Genomic DNA, 6,467 nt, shown 5'->3' with positions numbered 1-6,467 from the left:
AGTGTTTAAAAACTCCAGCAGCACTGCTGTGTCTGATCCACTCAGGCCAGCGCAACACACACTAACACACCACCACGTCAGTGTTACTGCAGTGCTGAGAATGATCCACCACCCAAACAGTACCTGCTCTGTGAGTATCCTTACCTTACGGTGAAGAACAGTGTGCAGAGAAACAGATGGACTACCTCAGAGACGCGACTTGGCTTCATTCATGCTAACATTAATTAATGCCAACTTCATTAATGCAACCTTATTAACTTGATAAATGCATGGGTTCATTAACTTTACTTATGATTACTTATTAACTTTATTAATACAACTTTATTTACTTCTATCAAATCAAATTTCTACAAGCTCTTTAGTAGAATTTAATGCCTCTGAAAAATCCCTCTCTGAACGTTACTACATGAAATGGTTATGAATACTCTACAATGTCTAAGACAGACATGGTTTTGGATAGTAAATAAAATGTCTATATTTGTGTTGTAGTCATGGCGACCCCTGGTTCCTATCACCACCACTGTAAAGACATCTGAGCCATTTCACACCAAACCACTCTGAATCAGTGTTTTGAATTGGCCTTCAATTTAATTGCCCTGTCGGACCCAGACGTGAAGCTTCAGTACATCAAAATGAACACAAGGTGGCACCAGAGTCTCACAGCTTTGACCTCTGACCTCAATTCCTGACTCCCCGGACATACAAATGAATGTCAAACCTAGATTTTCTTTTTTTTTTCATTCCAATTCTAAGCATTGCTGGAGGAACGAGCTGAACTAGCATGTTTTTAGTGTGAGTATCTCAGCCAGTTACACCCATTATTGTGTTTATCTGATGGTTTTGTGACTTGATTGGGATTTGAAATCAGCTATTAAGGCAGCAGGGTGGTGTTTTGACACAAAAATGAGACTTGAAAATTGGAGTAAGAAATTACGTTTAATTGTGAAAGAAAAAAGTATATTGAGTAAGAGCCTGGGGGGTAAAATGAGCATGTGCTTTGTTTATTAGCAAGATGTGCAAGGTATAATCTACATTCACTGATATGACCTCAACAAGCTTAGACATTTGTCAGTATCTCTAACTCTCTGTCTGTCTTTCTGTCTCTGCTTGTACGTTTGAATGAAAGGGATCACTTTTTGGAAAGAAAATGTTGATATCCTATCACAGCTGGGATAAATAGGGAGTGTAAGTCACTCATAACTAGCACTGAGTATCAGAATGAATTACTTAAATACAGAGCCTTGAAAACCCCCCATTGCTGAAGCCCCCACACTACACAGCTTTCAAAACACCCACACTGCTGAACCCACACTATGCAGCATTAAACCCCCTCTACCTGCTGACCACCCTACTAGCCAGTCTTCAAAACCCCCACACTGCTGAGCCCCCCACTACACAGCCTTCAAAACATCCACACTGCTGAACCCCCACTACAGTGTTCAAAACCCCACACCACTGAACCCCCCCACTACACAGTGTTCAAAACACCCACACTGCTGAACCCCCCACTACACAGTGTTCAAAACACCACACCACTGAACCCCCCCACTACACAGCCTTCAAAACCCCACACAGCTGAGTGATTATAAATGCAAATGTGAAAACGTCTACAGTGGCGCTACGGACCCTGGCGACCCGGTACGCCCACCTGCCGGGATGTGCGCATGTTTAGCTTTTTGCAACTTTAACTATCTTATTGTTAGCTGTTCCAACATTCCCAGCTAACATGGCTAATCTAGTGTTTTGGCTATAGTTATTTATCGCTCTGTAGACATTAACTGACGGTATTGTGCTCTGATAGCTGTGAAGGAATTTTTCTTCAAAGTATTTACGTCCTTTATTCAGTTTGGACTCCACCATCGTTGTGTGTGTGGTTCTCCAACCATTCTGGACACGTCCTTGAATTCCAATCATGGCAACTATGACGTAATACAAATGCCTGTATTCCTGAGGTTAGTAACTGTCTGTGAGGCAATAGCGGAACTTGTTTTACCCAGGATTTACACATTTCCTTTTCTTGCACTTATTTGTGCTACTTAGCCACATAGTTTTTCATTTACCACACTTGCCAACCCAACAGTCAACCACATAAGGCACATTAAACTGAGCCTGCAAGGCAGAGCCAGGGAGTGGCAATCACACAAGCACCTGATCTCCTGAAGCAAATACTCACTGTTTAGCTTCCTTATTTTCTTATCATAAGATTTTTTTTACCTGAGCTGCTTCCAAATTTTCTTTTTCCAGTTCACATACTCTGGTAAGCTTAGCCTGAAAATTACAGACATGATCTAACAGATTAATAGGAGAAGCGTTGTCACCCAGGCATTTCTCTTTCAATAAATTCAATGGCCTTCTCGCGGAATGGCCAAAAACAAGCTCAGCTGGACTAAACCTAAGAAATTCCTGATTCACCTCTCTAACAAGGAGCAGTATAAAAATTCTACCAAAAAACCATACACAAAATTCGTCCCTTGGTCAGACTGGACAACCCTTGGCAAACCAAATACTGTGAAGAATGTGATCAATGCTTTGGAAATTACAGCAGCAGTGACTTTACGCAATGGGACCCCTTCAGGTAAACAGGTTGCAGCACACATAATAGTCAGCAAATCCTGATTTCCTGACAAGGAGTGGAGAAGAGGTCCAACACAGTCAGTTAGAATGTGCTCAAATGGTGCCCCATTTGCAGGAATAGGATGTAATGTGCTGTAGGATTTTCTGGTTGGGTTAACCAACAACTTGACAGATGTGACTTGTACGACAATGCTGCGCCACATCTGGCTCAACAGCAGGCCAGAAAAGGTGTCTCGGCACGTTTCAAAGTCTTTCTCGTTCCTAAATGACCAGCAAGAGAGTAGTGAGTTTTTCATTCACCAGTTTCTTGTGGATTTTGAATGGAATGGAAAAAACCCAAAATAAATTAAATATGGCTAAATTAAATATAACCAAATATGGCTAAAAGACTTTAAAGCTCGGACAAGGTGGAAAAGTTACAACGTTGCCACAACCGAAATGCAAGAAGAGTGATGGAAAAGGGCTTTTTGGATAAACGATGACATATCAAGCCATAAGTCACATGATTCTGTGATTCCTACAGATGGTCCGATTGTGGTGCGTAGCTTTACGATCACTTTCAACATTCTGCAATGCCTAATCCAGGGGTCGGCAAGCCAAATATTAAGAAGAGCCATTTGTCAAGTTTCAACAAAAATCTCACCACCTTGGGAGCCACAACATTTCATGTCTTTTTTAATGAAGTAATGTTTCACCATCTTGGCTGTAAATACATCTCAGTATGTGCTGATGTCCAAGTTTAGGCTAAAAAATCTAAACAAAAACACAGTCTTACTTTGCTCTGCTTTAAGCTTTAGCTCAGCTGTAGCCCCTTTTCTCGCATCTCCAGCAGGAAACTTTTCCTCAAAAGCAGAACAGTTTTCTTGTAAAATGTATCGCAACGTTCAACTTTTTACGAGGCTGAAGTCGCTTCTCATTCTCCAGCTTTTTGTTCGAAATCTCCCATTTCACCTTAAATGGTGCCTGAGGCGCCAGAATGTAACTGCTGCACCATTTAAGGTGGAATGGGAGAATTCCAACAAGAAGCTGGTGATTGAGAAACTGACTTCTGCTTTGTGACTTTTTAGTGTTCCGGTTTCTCGTCGCAGATTAAACGTATCAGGAAACCAGCTGGAGTGATTTATAAATGCTAATAAGTCCATTCGTGTCCGAATGATTGATGTTTGTTTTAAATATTTCTCTTTGCCTTTTCTTTAGCTACTAGCTAGGTGAGATTATCTGCGTTGCTATGGTGACCAGCAGCCTGTGCACTGATCTTCAGGGTTAAAGGGTGAATTGGCAGTAATACGTTAACTCCAGCGTTTAAGACCATTTATTGTTAAAGAGCCACGTGTTGCCGATCCCTGGCCTAATCCAGTGCTTGTTTGAAAAATGGCTCCCGGAACTGTCTAATGCGTTTGCGTTCCCAGATGTAAGGTAGACATTGTCTGGGTGGCACCGAGATTTCTGTCCCCATTAGGTGGCCAATACTCGTCCTGAGCTGCAAATAACACAGCCATAAAAAGATGGTAAATGGCTGTAAAGATGATTCTATTTAAAGCAAAATCAGAGTTAAATCTCTCCATCTTTCTCGTTTTGATGCAGCCCCGAATCACCGATTTTTTCTGCCGAAACATCGTAAAGGTATCGTTTGTGAGATGTCTAAATGGGAACCCGGCCAGTGATCATGCACAAGTGCAAAATGTCAAGCTGGTAACATGTTGGAACTACAACTTCATGTACAGTAATCCTGCCTGGACAGGAGTCCATTTCCTCACTAACACTCCATCCAGAAAACCCATTATGAACTGCTTCCTCTGAAAGAACCTCTTTAAGGAGTGGAGACAAAGTCGGGTCTTTCTTCTGTTCATCTGATGAAATCACCTTGCCAAACCCTGTAAGACCTGAATCCCCTTTTTGCCATAAAAGTATCACAAAGTGAAATATCCAATAAATTATCTGAACTCTTGGCCTTGACTTCCTTTCTCTTAAACATGGACTTTTATCGGCACACACGGGAAAAGCATCAGGGTATACCTGCTCAAAATAATCTGGGGTTTCCAAACTCTGAGGCGAAGACGTCACCTGAGGAGTGTATGATACTCTTCCTCCAACTAAGTCATTTCCAAAGATAAATGAGTCTTTCTATTGGGATCTGGGCACAGAGGGCAACTACAACCCCACCAGAAACCAAATCTGATTGGAGATGAATGTTATGCAGAAGCATGGACAAAAATCCCTCACCAATCTGTTTAACAAGAGCCTCAGAACTCAAAGGAGACTCATCATTAAAAAGCAGTACATCCTGAAGGATTGGAGAGCGAAAAGCTTTGTTATCTCTCCAAATGTTATTGTGCTGCTTCCAGAGGCGTGGACTTGAGTCATGCGACTCGGACTTGAGTCCGACTCGAGTCACGAATTTGATTACTTTAGACTCAACTCGAGAAAATCGATAAAGACTTGGGACTTGACTTTGACTTCAACACCAACAACTTGGACTCAGTTTGGAGTGTCATGTCTCGGAAAGACTCTTTGAATGAATGTTTCCTGCCGTAAACTGACTAAACAGCGCCGCCGTCAGACGTCTGTCACTGTGCTCATGCTCAGTTTATTTCATTTTAGCAGTGGTGGACGAAGTACACAAATCATGTACTTGAGTTAAAGTAGAGATACCCAAGGGTAAAATATTACTCCAGTAAAAGTAGAAGTTCCTCCCTTTAGACCTCCACTTGAGTAAAAGTACAAGAGTATTTGCCTTCAAATGTACTTAAGTATCAAAAGTAAAAGTACTAAAAGATTAATTATGACTCTGATGTCCTATTATCATTTTTATAACAAGTCTCTGCTTCATTAACTCATTTTAGGTGAAAATACTCCAGTGTCTCTCTTGGTAAACCAGTCTTTTAATAGAATGTCATTAGTTAGTGACGCTGTTGTCTATTAAAATTATCATAAGCACAAAACACTGAAGGTAAACAGTTTCCATCAGGTAGAACTGAGGGGCTCTGAAATCACTTTTTACAAACAAGCAAAGTTTCAGTTTAAGATCATTTACAACTTAGTTACAAGTTTAAGTTTAATAAAAGACTTTAAACTCAGAGTCACAAATGAGTTTCCTTTACTAAACTGCATCTGTAGGTCTCTGTTCATAAACATAAACTAGCCAAAACTAATTTACTATTAAATGAAATTGTGTTTGTATGAATTCAGAATAAAGACACGTCAGCCACAACTGCATATGAGTACATATTTCTATATTGTGGTCTGTTTACACAAAGTTAGGTTAGTTCATCATTTATGTTGAATAGACTCTCCCAAAATTTTACACTGCTGCACTGATGTTGAACCGTGTGCTGCACTGGGTCGGTATGACTAACAGGTCAAAACAAGCTCAAAACAAAGTGACCGCTGTGCCCTGATTGGTGTTCTTGCTTTGTGCTTCTTTCGTTTTGACATGTTACGTTTTTATACACACATAAACCAAAAGGAGCGACAGATTTCTCATAATGTAGTGGAGTAAAAAGTGAGATATTTGACTTTGAAATGTGGTGGAGTGAAAGTAAAAAGTCGCCCAAAATGGAGATACTTCAGTAAAGTACAGATACACCAAAAAACTACTTAAGTACCGTAACGAATTACATTTACTTCGTTACTGTCCACCACTGCATTTTACAAGACAAGAGGGATTAGAGCTCAAGTTCGCCTTTAAAAGCTGGAAACAAGCAAAGCATCAACAGCATCAATGCGCCTTCGCTCAGCGCTTAAACTCCAGTCTTACTGGAGAAACTCACCAAATGAACTGACCATTTTCCTCATGGTAGTAAAACAAAAGAAGCACAGCATCTCTGTTCAACCAATTTTAGCAGCTTCGTATTGGTATTTGTTATTCCACCTTAAATGGTGTCACAGTCAGG

Source organism: Colossoma macropomum, unplaced genomic scaffold, assembly GCF_904425465.1.
Source record: "Colossoma macropomum unplaced genomic scaffold, Colossoma_macropomum, whole genome shotgun sequence".
NCBI classification, from domain to species: domain Eukaryota; kingdom Metazoa; phylum Chordata; class Actinopteri; order Characiformes; family Serrasalmidae; genus Colossoma; species Colossoma macropomum.
The sequence above is the reverse complement of the archived record's forward strand: the minus strand, read 5'-3'. Positions refer to the sequence as shown.